This window comes from Suncus etruscus, chromosome 11 (assembly GCF_024139225.1).
Source record: "Suncus etruscus isolate mSunEtr1 chromosome 11, mSunEtr1.pri.cur, whole genome shotgun sequence".
Taxonomy (NCBI): Eukaryota; Metazoa; Chordata; class Mammalia; order Eulipotyphla; family Soricidae; genus Suncus; species Suncus etruscus.
Window position 1 is genome coordinate 19,005,354 of NC_064858.1, and position 15,686 is coordinate 19,021,039.

A 15,686-nucleotide genomic window follows, 5' to 3' on the forward strand; every position below is an offset into this window, starting at 1 on the left:
CTCCATGAGGCCTGGACACCCCTCCATTATGCAATATCCCCCTCCCACGAGATAGGGATGTGGGAACAGGGAAGGGGCATTGGGTTTGACTCTCATGGGAAACCCCAGAGCCTGCTTCCCGCTGTGTTCTCCATGTGCCCAGACCTTACTGTAAGGCAGCAAGATGAACAAGACAGTGCAGGGCAGTCATCAAAGCAAGCGCAGGGCCATGAAGCCACCTCTGTCCTCAGCAGCCTGCACTGGCTGTGCAGAGATGTTGGAAACCAGTTGACAAATCTGTGTTGAGTGAAAAATTGGACTGTTGGGGCAGAGTGATAGCATAGTAGATAGAGCGTTTGCCTTGAACACAGCTGACCTGGGACTGACCTGAGTTTGATCCCCAGCAGCATCCCATATGGTCACCTGAGCCTGCCAAGAGTGATTTCTGAGCACAGAGCCAGGAGTAACCTCTGAGTGCTGGCAGGTGTGGCCCAAAAGCAAATTCAGATTAGGGGGCCTGTAGTAAAACCGCTGCTTTAGGATGCTCCCCGAACAGTCCTCACGTTCCCTCCCACTTCATGTGATGCCTGAGTTTACAAGAAATGCAGGGCCTGTGTCTCCCCTGGAATTGAGGCCTTCCAGAGTGGCCTTGTGGGAATGTGTAGCCCCTTCCCTGAGCATCTCCAGAGACAGTGACACTGGGCCCTAAAGAAGAAATTCAATATTTGGAAGCAACAAAAAGTCCCTTTGGATCCGTAAATTTATTCATAACAAGGATGTTATGAATGTGCAGGTTCCCTTCATGGGAAATGCGGGTATGAGGAGTCAAAACTTGGCTCTTGTGTGCCTATAACTGAACCAGTACCCTGATATTTGGGAGCCTTTACGCAGCAATGCTTGGGGGCACATGTGTCAAGAACTGGGCCCAGGGCTCTCAGGAGCCTCCCTGAGCCATGCTTCGGGCCCAGCACGAATGTTCTGAGGCTTCAACATGTGGCAGCAGCCAGGCACCCTCTGCCCACATCTGTCTCCAGTGAATACCTGTGCAATCATACCTCCATGCCTCACCCTTCCAGTCTCAGGCAGTGCTCAGGAGGCCTGGGCACCCACACACACACACACACACACACACACTTCATCGAAGGCCGGGATATGCTGCTCAGGCCCTGCTGTGCTGGAATCCAGGTCACCCTGGAGCCATTCCTGACACTGCTTGAGGACCAGGCGAAGGTGGGATTGATCTGGACACAGTCACGGGTCACATACCAGACAAGCATAGTAACACATTATTCCCACCCCTTTGGTTCCTTGGTGCTGGATAAATTGCTTTAAATATCTAATATATGGAGCTGGAGAGATAGCACAGCGGCAGGGCATTTGCCTTGCAAGTGGCCGACCCAGGACCAATGGTAGTTCGAATATCAGCTTCCCATATGGTCCCCCATGCCTGCCAGGAACGATTTCTGAGCAGAGTCAGGAGTAATCCCTGGACATTGCCGGCTGTGTCCCTCTCCCTCCCCCCACCAAAAAAAAACCCTAAATATCTAGATATTTGTTTTGGAGCCTATATTCAGCTGAGCTCAGGGCTTACTGCACTCAGATCAGTACTGGGGAACTGTATGTAGTGCTGGGTTCAACCATATGCAAAGCTAGCACCCTACTTAATAGTCTCTCTCCAGCCACAAATGAACTGTGTCTACTTTCCTCCCTCAAAATAAACTAAAAATAATGCCAAAGACCATACATAATGTTTTTACCTAAAAGTAGAGTAAGAAGAAACTGCCTTGACCTTTTGATGCCTTTTCCAAGTGTTACTTTTTTTTTTTTTTTTTTTTTGGTTTTTGGTTTTTGGGCCACACCCGGCGGTGCTCAGGGGTTACTTCTGGCTGTCTGCTCAGAAATAGCTCCTGGCAGGCACGGGGGACCATATGGGACGCCGGGATTCGAACCAACCACCTTAGGTCCTGGATCGGCTGCTTGCAAGGCAAACGCCACTGTGCTATCTCTCTGGTCCCTCTTTATTTCTTTCATATGTCGCCAAAGCTTTCATTCAGCCCTCGTGGCCTGCTGCATGGCCTGACCGGCCTGCTCAGAGGAACTGAGACTTGGGGTGAAGGGTACAGGACATGAGGTGAAAAGACCCAGCCCAGAACCATTCAGGTTCTCCACATTCTCCTTCCTCCTGGTTGGGGGGGCGAGAATTGAGAAACTGAGACCTTGGCCTATTGGCCATTTTCTTTAGTTTCTTTAAAGGTCTCAGTGGCTTCCTGTGTCTTGCCAGCCTGTGGCAGTCACCACAGTGTCTGGAGCAGGCTCTATGCTGGCCCCTGAAGGACAGGGGAACCTGAGAGACAGGACACTCCAGCTGTAAGGCTTTAGGGCAGGAATTCTGTCCCCTAACACCTTTTTTGTGGCAAGATGGCTGCAAAGTCTTTCTCTGCAGACTGGCAGGAGTAAGAATGCTTTACACACAGGGCATCTACATAGGCTCTGGCCGGCCTCAGCACACATGGTGGTTTACACCCAAACTTACCTAGCATCAGCACATTTTCATCACTGGACAAAGCCGGAATCCACTCCACTCTCCCCCAAGAGCATCTGAGCAAGTCTGAGCCTCTCCTTTCTGTCCCTGCTGTTTAGCTGGGCCCTTCTCACAGTGTCACAGAGCCTAGAAAGGGGCCGCCTGCTAGGAGGCATGACTGCCTGAAGGTCAGGCTGAGTGCCCAGTTGCTGGAAGATGGAGCTGATGGAAGATGGGCATGGTCTGAAGTCTGCAGAGACCTGCTGGAGTCCAGTGCCTTCAGGAGAGGCTTGGAGGTGGGGGGGGGGTGACTGCAGATGTCCCACCTTGGGGGCAGCAGCAAAAGCAAAGCTGCCTTGATAAAGTCACCTGCCAGGACCCGCATCACACATGCGCCATGTGGACACGAGTTTATACATTGTTTTTTAAAATGAGCATCTCTGCATTGAAGTTCTGTTGGTCTTTGTATTTGTTAGAAACAGCGTAACTGGGGCCCGGAGAGATAGCACAGCGGCGATTGCCTTGCAAACAGCCAATCGAGGACCAAAGGTGGTTGGTTTGAATCCCGGTGTCCCATATGGTCCCCTGTGCCTGCCAGGAGCTATTTCTGAGCAGACAGCCAGGAGTAACCCCTGAGCATCACCGGGTGTGGCCCCAAAACAAAACAAAACAAAACAAAAGGCCCTTCCCTATCATATCAAATGGCAAAGAGGAAGGAGACAAGTTCAGACAAGAATGGGAGAGAAGCAGAGGTTCCCTCGGATCACCCCACAGTGTGGATCTGTTTGACACTACCTGATTCCATCCTGCCCTTAGCATCTCCAGGCACCTCCATTTACACACAATTCCCCCATACCAGAAGGTCTGCAGAAGTGTTCCAGAGGTGTGCTACAGTCAAAAAAGCTGATCTTTCCACACAGCTAAGAAACGCTGAATTTTGAGAAGTCTGGATTTTCTGCAAGTGAACAAATTTCCACATATTTGGGGCTACACCCTGCAGCTCTCGGGGCTTATTCCTGGCTCTGTGCTCAGAAATTACTCCTGACGGACAGGGGACCATATGGAATGCCGGAAATTGAACCCGGGTTCACCCTGGGTAGGCAGCATGCTAGGCAAACACCCTACCTCTGTGCCCCAAATTTCCACATTTGAAAATCAACATCACAAGGCTTGGTGCTGTGGATTACACAGCAGGTCACATGAAGTCTCAACGGAAATCTCCAGAAATCCCACTGCACTCTGACTGTCCCTGCATCCAAACTCTGATGTGGCTGTTCATGTGGAGAAAGCAGGTGCTCTAACTCTGGGAGACCAGTTGTTGGTCTGAAAGTGGGACTGAGGGGCCCAGGGTGCTCCTACCTGCTGCTGGGCAGATGCATGCAGTATGCTCACCGTTGGCTCCCACTGGGCCTGAGCCAGAGCCAATGCAAAGGCAGCACAGGAACGAAATACTACAGCAGCTCCACACCCTGGGCCTGGGCGGGCCTGAGCATGCCTACTCCTGTACTGCACAGCATGCTCTGTCCAGAGGAAGAGCTGGGTTCCAAACTACACAGCCAGGGGCTCTCCAATACTGGCATCTGTCCCCTTGCCCCATCCCTCATGGTTCCCCAGTTCATCAGGGAGTGCCATTCCTCTGCTAGGAAGCATCATGCTTCTCCGGTCCTTGAAACCTTTGGTACTCTTGGCATGCGTCCAGCCTACCGTTGAGCAATAAGTGTTCCTACACATTCTTGCCGAGGAGTCTCAGACCTGATCCTTGCATGGGGCACCATTCTAGATGTTTTTTCTTCACTGAACAGGTGTGTCTCTACACTCGCCCTGTGCCAGATACTACCCATAGACTAGCAGGCTGGGTGCACATACATGGGTATGCACAGGCATCTAGACATACACAAACGTGCATATAGGACAGGCAAACATGCATATACACACGTACAGATACCCAACACCAGCAAAGATAACTTGCCAGTGACATGAAACTGTCTGGGGCAGTGCTGGACATGCGTGCGCCCAAGCCAGGACACTAGCAGTGATGCCACCACTAGGGGGTGACACAGCAGGGATTCCTTGGCATAGAGGCCCAGCCTCACCTTGATGCAAGGCCAGGAACAAGCACAGAGCTGTTTTCAAGCTGTACTTGCATGCACATGAGAGGAGAGGGCGTGCCTTACACACACACACACACACACACACACACACACACACACACAGACATTTGGTTTTTGGGCCACACCCAGTCACGCTTAGGCATGCTCAGGGGTTCCTCCTGGCTCTGCATTCAGAAATTACTCCTGGCAGGGTCTGGGGGACCATATGGGATGCCAGAGTTTGAACCCAGCTAAGCTGCATGGAATACAGACGCCCTACCCTCTGTGCTATAGCTCTGGCCCTGCACACATATTGGCTCTGTGGTAGGCATGTATGACAACTTGAGAAGAGAGGTTGTGTCTGCCTCAGCATGTGCATCCAGGAAGTGCCAAGAGCCCCCAGTAAAGGTAGGAGGCTAGCCTGGACAGTCATGCGAGAGGAAAAAGGGTCTGGCACAGAGGCAGGGTCCCTCCAACAGCTTGTCTGGGAAATTGGGGCTTCCTGCCCTTCCTTGTTTCTTGGACAGGGCCTCCTACGGGGCAGTGACCTGAGGGACAAAGGGCGCTGAGACTCTGCTCCAGCGGCCAAAGTGCTGCCCTGGAGGTGGTGGGTGAAGGGAGGTACAGGTCAGTTCGCTTCTGTGTGATCTGGAGGACAGAATCACAGGCTGCCTTACTCAGCTTCTTTTGGGAACTTGACTGGTGCCTCCTTCCAAGGACTTGTGGGGCTGAGTGTCAGCTCTCCTCACAGGCTTATGACCATTGGCTGTGCACAGTGTCTCAGAGTAGGAAGGATCACATGCAGATCCCTGCATCCTGAGTGTCCCTCACCCTGTGCTTGTCCACGGCAAGGCAACCTGGGAGCTGTTGCTTTGAAAGGACAGAGGAAGGAGAGTAAAGGGTAATGTCCCCAGCATGCTGCCCCAGGAAAATGGAGGAGGGGCATCATTGCCTGCACAAGTCTAAAACCTGGGGCTGAAGCCCTGCAGGGGAGGAGGCTGGCTAAGAAACCTGGAATGCAAATCAGCACTCACTCCTGTGTGGCACTATGGGATCTGCACTGTCCTGTGAAAATGACTGACTTGAACTTCTAAAGAAGATGCATAAAGGTCAGCTTGTCTGAGTCAAGCCTCCCCCACCCCAAGTGGTTTTGCAGCAGCACTTTAAAACTACCCAAGATGAGGCTGCAGAGATAATACAGCCAGTAGGGCACTTGTTTTGCACACATCTCACCCACATTCCAACTCTGGCATCGAATATGGTCCCCCTAGCACTGCCAGGAATAACTCCTGAGTGAAGAATCAAGAGTAATGCCTGAACATCATCCAGTGAGGACCCCACACACACACTGAAAAAAACTAAAACAAACGAAGACTCCCCAGGAAGCCTCTCAGACACTCCAAGGCTGGGAGTCAAGGCTGGTTGGGGCAGGTTCCATCATGGAGAGTGCAGGGAGGGGCCGTCAGGTGAGGCAGCAGGACAATCCAATAGCCCAGCAGTCTCAGTCCCATTCTTGGAAATCAGCCCTAGGGAGTCTTGTGCTGTAGGTTTATTGTGTGTGCCCATGCACGTACGCTTGTGTGCTTCATGTTCTGGATACCTATTCATGCATGCTTGTGAATACACATCTGTGTCCCAATGTGTTTCGTACACGTACAACTGTGAGCCTGTGTGATGTGTGTTGCCATGCATGTCTGCCTGCCGTGTGCCATGTGCCTATGTCTGTGCACACTGACATGCCTCGAGTTTCTCCCAGAGCCAAGCTATCACTCAGGAGCATCCTACAACCAGGGACTGCTCGGCCTTTTAAAAGGCTGCCTAGAGCTGAGTGTGGGCCTAACAGCTTCATCTGCAGAGCCTGGACGGATGCCCCCTGTGGGTCTCCCAGTATGTGGGGATACCTTGAGGATTCAAGGGAAGTGTAGAGCAGGTGCTATGCAGAGGAAACATGCGGACTGAGGAGAACAGGGAGGAGGGATGGGCAATGAATTTTTTTAAATTATCTTTATTTAAACACCGTGATTACAAATATAATTGTACTTGTATGAATACAGTCATGTAAAGAACACCCCCCCTTCACCAGTGCAGGATTCCCACCACCAATTTCCCAGATCTACCTACTCCCCACCCCACCCACACCTGTACTCGAGACAGGCTTTCTTTTTCCCTCATTCATTCACATTGTTATGATAGTTTTCAGTGTAGTTATTTCTCTAACTGCACTTATCATTCTATGTGGTGAGCTTCATGTCATTAGCTGCACCTACATGGGAGGAGGGGGAAGTAAGGGTTGGGACTGAGGCAGTAAAATATTAGAAATGAGCTTTGTAGGGCAGTATCAAGGGGCAATGAATTTTTATAACTGAAAACTAAATTTCTGTTTTGTTTTGGTTTTGGTTTTGGAGGCCACACCCCGTTGACGCTCAGGGGTTACTCCTGGCTATGCTCTCAGAAATCGCTCCTGGCTTGAGGGGACCATATGGGATGCCGGGAGGGGGGTGTGGGGGGAATCAAACCACGGTCCGTGCTAGGCTAGCACAGGCAAGGCAGACGCCTTACCTCTAGCGCCACTGCTCCGGCCCCTGAAAACTAAATTTCTGTGCAACAAAAAAATTTAAATATAAAGTGCGAAACATATTTACATCAAGTAGAGCAAAAGAGTAATAGCTTCAACTACAAGTGAAAACCAAAAGGAAAGGACATAAAAAAAAAAAGCAAAAGGCCAAAATTGCTTAAAAGGGTTGAGGAGATGGAGGACAGTCCTGATGGCCCTGCCTCCTGAATCAAGGCAACAGGCCGAGGCTTCTGCCCAGTAAGGAGGCGCTGCCCTTGATGGACCACCCAGAGCACCTAACAGAGAGCGAAGGTTCTCCACTGGGAGGCTGAATGGCCTAGGGAGGCTGTGTGAATGGAGGCATCTGAGTCACTGCGGCATCTGAGGCACTGAGTCACCACTTACGTGGCATTGGGGTCTCTGAGTACTGCACCCAGACATGCTGCCAGGCACCGCAATCCCATCACCACTGTCCTTTCTCCTTTGCCAGGGGTGTCTGTGCTGTTTCGGGTTGCATACTTAAAGGAAGCACTACTACCCAGTTAGGTTCATACGTATGAAATCGGGACCATAGCCACAGCACAAACATAGCCATACCCCCAGTTTTGTGCTCGCCCCCAACCTGGTCTCTGTTTAATAACTGTCCTTTTTCTCTTGCTGACTTGTTTTTGTTGTTGCTATTGTTTTTGGGTCACACCCGGCAGCGCTCAGGGGTTACTCCTGGCTCTACACTCAGAAATCGCTCCTGGCAGGCTCAGGAGACCATAGGGGATGCTGGGATTCGAATCACCGTCCTTCTGCGTGCAAGGCAAATGCCTTACCTCCATGCTATCTCTCTGCCCCGGCTCTTGCTGACTTGTAATTGTTTGCATGTAAATGGATTAGTGTGTCTCTTAACTTTTTGTTGTTGTTGTTTTTGTTTTTTGTTTTTGGGCCACACACGCTCAGGGTTTACTCCTGGTTGTGCGCTCAGAAATCACTCCTGGCTTGGGGGACCATATGAAACGCCGGGGATCAACCGAGGACCGAATCAAGGACTGTACTGGGGTCAACCGCGTGCAAGGTAAATGCCCCTACTGCTGCCGCTATTGCTCCGGCCCACATTTTTTTTTTATTGTAAGAATTTATTCAAGAGACAAAATTGATTAACATAATGAGGTAAGCTAACATAACATAATATAGTGACATAACATAACATATAATATAATTGATATAATAATAATGTAAGTCAAAGAAAGTTTCTGATTAAAAACATTTTTTTCCATAATGACATTTTTTTTTAAATATATAAAAGCAGGTTTTATTCAGAGGTACTGAGCAAGGGAGAGAGTAATTTGCTCAAGAGAGAGCCCAGGTACACGTCCTAGGTTAAAGAATAAAGCCTACATCTCAAGAGAAATGTAAGCACCGTGCCCCCGGGGCCCATTTATGCTCACTTAACTTTTTGAGTCCTAGAAAGTATTCTGGGTGCTGGAGACCCAAGCCAGAGTCTCATTTATGCAAGCTTACGCACTCCCTCACAGTAACTCCTGAGATTCCTCTGGGCCCTGCCTCTTGTGATGATCCTTCTTCAGAGGGGCCACAGAAGATGGGGCAGCATTTGGATTATTATGTGTCTTGGTGTGGGTTTATTAGGGTCTACTTTATTAGGGACTCTCTTGACTTCTTGGATTTGTCCTAAATTGTCTTTCCAGAGGGTGGGAAAGTTCTCTGTTATTATCTCCCTGACTACTTGTTCTTCCCCCTTCCCTATTTCCTCCCCTTCTGGTATACCCACAATTCTTAGATTGTTTCTTTTGTCCTTGTTCATGAGATATTGGATTTTTCCTTCCAGTGCTTTGCCTTTTATTTCTTTGTTGGTTTCTTGATCATTTTTATATTGCAGTTTTCCTTCGAGTTCATCGATGTGCTTTTCCAACTCTTTGGTTCTACTCGTAAGGCTTGTTATTTTGTCTTTTAAATCCTTCACTTCTTTTTGTATGGAATCTCTCATGTTCTTTAACATTTCTTCTTTAATTTGGTTGAGTCGTTCGTCCCATGAATTTCTTATACTCGGTTGCTAGGGTTTCTTTCATTCTGTTTAGTAATTCTTGCATTTCCTTCCTCATGGCCGCTTTTAGGTCTTCTTCCCATGAATCTGTGCGTTTTGGTGGGCTTGGAAACTTGATAGGGCTTGTCATGTTGTCTTCAGTTATAAGGGATCTCCTTGATTTACGCATAATTCTTTGTATTTAATGATATGTTTTGGAGTGCTATGACTTCTAAATTCGGCCTGCTTTGGTCTCCTTCCTGAAGGTTTTTCTAGCGGGGCTCACGCCTCCCCAGCCGGCCCTCAGGCGTCTCTGGGGGGAGGGGCACGTCCAAACGCCAAGCAAAAGGAGAGAAACTCACTCAAGCCTCCCCAGCCGGCCCTCAGGCGTCTCTGGGGGGAGGGGCACGACCTAACGCCAAGCAAAAGGAGAGAAACTCACTCAGGCCTCCCCGGCCGGCCCTCAGGCGTCTCTGGAGGGAGGGGGCACGTCCAAACGCCAAGCAAAAGGAGAGAAACTCACTCAAGCCTCCCCGGCCGGCCCTCAGGCGTCTCTGGGGGGAGGGGCACGACCAAATGCCAAGCAAAAGGAGAGAAACTCACTCAAGCCTCCCCGGCCGGCCCTCAGGGCTCTCTGGGGGGAGGGGCACGACCAAACGCCAAGCAAAAAGTCAGAAACTCACTCAGGCCTCCCCGGCCGGCACTCAGGCGTCTCTGGAGGGAGGGGCACGACCTAACGCCAAGCAAAAGGAGAGAAACTCACTCAGGCCTCCCCGGCCGGCCCTCAGGCGTCTCTGGAGGGAGGGGCACGACCTAACGCCAAGCAAAAGGAGAGAAACTCACTCAGGCCTCCCCGGCCGGCCCTCAGGCGTCTCTGGGGGGAGGGGCACGACCAAACGCCAAGCAAAAAGTCAGAAACTCACTCAAGCCTCCCCGGCCGGCCCTCAGGCGTCTCTGGGGGGAGGGGCACGTCCAAACGCCAAGCAAAAGGAGAGAAAACTCACTCAAGCCTCCCCAGCCGGCCCTCAGGCGTCTCTGGGGGGAGGGGCACGACCTAACGCCAAGCAAAAGGAGAGAAACTCACTCAGGCCTCCCCGGCCGGCCCTCAGGCGTCTCTGGAGGGAGGGGCACGTCCAAACGCCAAGCAAAAGGAGAGAAACTCACTCAAGCCTCCCCGGCCGGCCCTCAGGCGTCTCTGGGGGGAGGGGCACGACCAAATGCCAAGCAAAAGGAGAGAAACTCACTCAAGCCTCCCCGGCCGGCCCTCAGGCATCTCTGGGGGGAGGGGCACGACCAAACGCCAAGCAAAAAGTCAGAAACTCACTCAGGCCTCCCCGGCCGGCACTCAGGCGTCTCTGGAGGGAGGGGCACGACCTAACGCCAAGCAAAAGGAGAGAAACTCACTCAGGCCTCCCCGGCCGGCCCTCAGGCGTCTCTGGGGGGAGGGGCACGACCAAACGCCAAGCAAAAAGTCAGAAACTCACTCAAGCCTCCCCGGCCGGCCCTCAGGCGTCTCTCAAAGAGAGAAAGGCGTTTCTCAAAGAGAAAGAGGAACTCCTGAAAGCAATAAGGGAGAAAAAAAACCTCAAGTACAAAGGAAAGGATATAAGAATCAAACCAGATCTCCCATTTGAAATAATTCAAGCAAGAAGACAGTGGAATGACGTATTTAAACGACTGAGTGAAAGAAATTTCCAACCTAGGGTCCAATACCCAGCAAAACTATCATTCATATGGGAGGGTAGACTAAAAACATTCACAAATATGAACGAACTTGAACTATTTGTGCAAACTAAGCCGATCCTAAGCGACTTACTTAGAGACGAATTACAGATCCAAACCCACCGATTGTAACAACAACCACTCCACACAATACAACTGCACAACAGTCCTCTCTATCAATAATTTCCCTAAATGTTAATGGACTAAACTCTCCAATTAAAAGACACATAGTAGAGAACTGGGTTAGGAAAAATAAACCGGACTTCTGCTGTCTGCAAGAAACACATCTACAGTTACAGGATAAGCACAGGCTTAGAATTAAAGGATGGAAAGTAATTATTCAGGCCAATGGAAAACAAAAAAGAGCAGGGACAGCCATTCTTATATCGGACCAAATTGTATTCAACCTCAGGAAAGTGATCAGAGACAAGGAGGGGCACTACTTACTGATCAGGGGAACATTAGATCAAGAAATGCTAACCCTGGTCAATATCTATGCACCTAATGTAAATTCACCAAAATATGTGAGGCAACTACTGACAAACCTAGAGAAACACATGAAGGGAATTGTGATAATAGTAGGAGACCTCAACACTCCACTAACACCACTGGACAGATCCTCCAAACAGAAAAATAGTAAAGAAATAAGAGCTCTAAATGAAAAATTAGAAGAATTAGGGCTAATAGACTTATATAGAGCCCTCCATCCCCAGAAAGTAGAATACACATTCTTCTCAAACCCACATGGAACTTTCTCCAGAATAGACCATGTCTTAGGATACAAAGCCAACCTATATAAGATCACAAAGGTAAGGATCATTAGAAGTACCCTTTCAGATCACTATGCAACAGAACTTATAATTGATGCTAAAAAGAAGCAATGGAGGAAAACTAATACATGGAGATTGAACAACATACTGCTTAACAACAGCTGGATCAAAGAACAACTCAAGGAGGAAATAAAAAGATTCCTTGAGACGAATGACAATGAAGAGACAACATGTCAGAATTTATGGGATACAGCAAAAGCAGTACTTAGGGGGAAACTTATAGCATTACAGGCCTATGTTAAGAAACAGGAAAATAACAAAACTAACAGTTTAAAAGATCACCTCAAAGAATTGGAACAACAGCAACAGAGAAATCCAACCACAACCAGAAGGCAAGAAATCATAAAAACCAGAGCAGAAATAAACAAACATAGAGACTAAGAAAACAATACAAAAAATCAATGAGACCAGGAGTTGGTTTTTCGAAAAAATAAATAAGATAGACAAACCATTGGCAAAACTTACCAAAAAAAAGAGGGAAAACACCCAAATCACTAGGATCACGAATGAAAGGGGAGAGATTACAAACAGAACCCCAAGAAATACAACGTATCATGAGATCATATTATGAACAACTATATTCAATTAGGCTAGAGAACCCACCAGAAAATTGACAGATTCTTGGACAAACACCCCTCTTCCAAGACTGGAAAAGGAAGACCTAGAGACTCTAAACAGTCCAATCACTTCAGAGGAAATTGAAGACGTAATTAAAAGACTCCCTAAGAATAAATGCCCAGGCCCAGATGGATTTACAGGTGAATTCTATCAAACATTTCAAGAAGACTTATTACCACTGTTCCATAGACTTTTCAAAACCATAGAAAAAACAGGAATCCTCCCCAACTCCTTTTATGAGGCTAATATCACACTTATTCCTAAAGAAGGCAAAGACACCACCAAAAAAGAAAACTACAGACCAATCTCACTAATGAACATTGATGCAAAGATACTTAACAAAATCTTAGCAAACCGAATCCAACACCTCATCAAAAAAATCATACATCACGATCAGAGTGGGATTCATCCCAGGAATGCAAGGTTGGTTCAACATACGCAAATCAATTAACATTATACACCACATCAACAATATGAAGGACAAAAACCACATGATCATATCAATCGATGCAGAGAAAGCGGTTTGACAAAATCCAACATCGTTCATGTTAAAGACACTTAGCAAAATAGGGTTAGAAGGCACCTTCCTTAAGATAGTTACAGCTATTTATGAAAAGCCTACAGCCAACATTATACTTAATGGTTGAGAAACTAGAGGCATTCCCACTAAGGTCAGGAACTAGGCAAGGCTGTCCAACTCTCCACTCTTATTCAATATAACCTTAGAAGTCTTAGCAAATAGCAATCCGACAAGAGAAGGGAATCAAAGGAATTCAAGTAGGGAAAGAGGAACACAAGCTAGCTCTATTTGCTGATGATATGATGATATACATCAAAAACCCTAAAGAATCCACAGAAACAACTCCTAGAAACAATCAACCAATACAGTAAAGTGGCTGGATACAAAGTCAATACACAAAAAGACAGTAGCGTTTTTATATACAAACAATGAAGTTGATGAGAGAGAGATTAAAAATACAATTCCATTTAAGATAGTATCAAAAAATATCAAAATACCTAGGAATCAATCTTACAAGAGAAGTGAAAGATCTATACCAGGGAAACTTCAAAGCACTTCAGAAAGAAATTGAAGACGATCTAAAGAAATGGAAGAACATCCCATCCTCATGGATAGGTAGAATTAACATAGTCAAAATGACTATTATGCCCAAACTGCTATATTAGATTTAATGCAATTCCTATCCAAATCCAGACACAATTTTTTTAAAGAAATAGAACAATCAATTATAAAATTCATTTGGAACCATAAAAGACCCAGGATAGCTAAACACATTCTGAAAAATGAGAAGTTGGGAGGCATCTCCTTACCTAACTTGAAACTATACTATAAAAGCTATAGTATTAAAAACAGCATGGTACTGGAACAGAGACAGGACCTCAGGACCCAGTGGATTAGAACAGAATTCCCAGACATAAACCCCCCAGATATATAGCCAATTAATATTTGATAAAAGAGGCAAGAATATGAAATGGAACAAAGAAAGCCTATTCAACAAATGGTGTTGGTACAACTGGAAACTCATATGCTCGAAAGTGAAAATCGACCCATATCTCACTCCTTATACAAAAGTCAACTCAAAATGGATCAAAGATCTGGAAATCAGACCTGAATCTATAAAGTTTATCGAGAATAAAATAGGCAAGAACACCTCGAAGACCTTTATATCAAAAGGGTCTTTGAGAATGGAGCACCAATGGCAGAACGTTAGCATCAACTATAACAAATGGGACTATTATTAAACTAAAAAGCTTCTGCATGTCAAAAGAAACCCTACTTAATGCAAGAAGACAGCTAACAGAATGGGAAAAAATTTTTTCACCTGATATATCAGATAAGAGGGCTGATATCTAGAACATACAATGCGCTCAGAAACCTGAGCCCTTCAAAACCAAACGAAGCCATAAAAAATGGGGAGACGAAATGAATAGACATTCTCTGAGGAAGAGAGAAGGATGGCCAACAATACATGAAAACATGCTCACCTTCACTCATCATCAGGGAGATCCAAATCAAGAGAAACAATGAGATACCACCTCACACCAGTGAGGTTGGCTCACATCAAAAATACTGGGAACAACCTTTGTTGGAGAGGATGTGGTATGAAAGGAACTCTCATTCATTGCTGGTGGGAATGCCCCTTGGTCCAACATCTATGGAGAAAAGTCTGGAGAGTGCTCAAAGAACTCAGAATTGGACTGCCATTTGACCCAGCAATTGCTCTTCTAGGCATTATATCCCCAAGATGGAAGGACATTCATTCCAAAATACGTATGCACCCCACTATTTATTGCAGCACTCAGTATAATAGCCAATTCTTGGAAACAACCTCGATGGCCCAACAACAGATGAATGGATCATTAAGATGTGGTACATATATACAATGGAATATTACATGGCAGTTAGAAATGATACAATCACAGACTTTGCAGCAACGTGGATGGACCTAGATCATGTTATGTTAAACGAAGTAAGTCAGAGGACAAAAGAAAAACACAGAATGGTAGCACTTTTCTGAAACACCTAGAACATTGACATCTTTATTTTGGTGTGGAGATTACGGTTGATGTCTCCAATATTATTTTATTTTATTTTGTTTAGTCTTTTTCTTTCTTTTTGTACTTGAGTATGATTGGATTTCAGAACCGAGACTACTGTGTGGTGTTTGCCTTTATTGCTGTAGTGCTTATCGGTTATTTAATTTGATATTTTTTTTTGGTATTGTTGTTGGTATTTTAATTACTTTTTTCACATCCTCTCTCAAACTTGAGGTTGGAAGCTTCTAGAAAGGACTTTGCCTATTTTCAGCATATTTGATTTTTGATTGGGAAGAGGACATATTAGGTGATGGGTATTCCCCTGATTCAATGTGAATAGGTATCCGGAATATTATAGTGAAAGATATGTAAGCCATTATGAAAAAAAAAAAAATTGTGGTTTTTTTTTTTTTTTTTTTTTTTTTTTTTTGGTCGGAGGCTTTTTTTTGACTTATATGTATTATTATTATAGCAATTATATTATATGTTATGTTGTGTTGTTATATCGTGTTGTGTTGGTTTGCCTCATTATGTTAATTAATTTTGTCCTTTAAATGAATTCTTATTTTAAAAAAAAACAAAAACAAAACAAAACAAACAAACAAACAAAAAAAAAACAACTTTAATTTGCCCTGAAGAAAAAGAAAAAAAAAATAAAATAAATAAAAGATAAGATAAGGCCTCCCAATTCTTACCACAGGCTGTGTGCTTTACACTGACTGTATAGAATGAGGAGGTACAGTAAAGGCACCAAAAAAAAAAAAAAAAAAAAAATGGTGGGACACAT

General features: G+C 46.3%; 1 pseudogene; it reads left to right on the top strand.

Moving 5' to 3' along the window:
* Window positions 1–15,577: 15,577 nt before the first annotated feature.
* Window positions 15,578–15,686, top strand: LOC126023261 (uncharacterized; annotated as a pseudogene).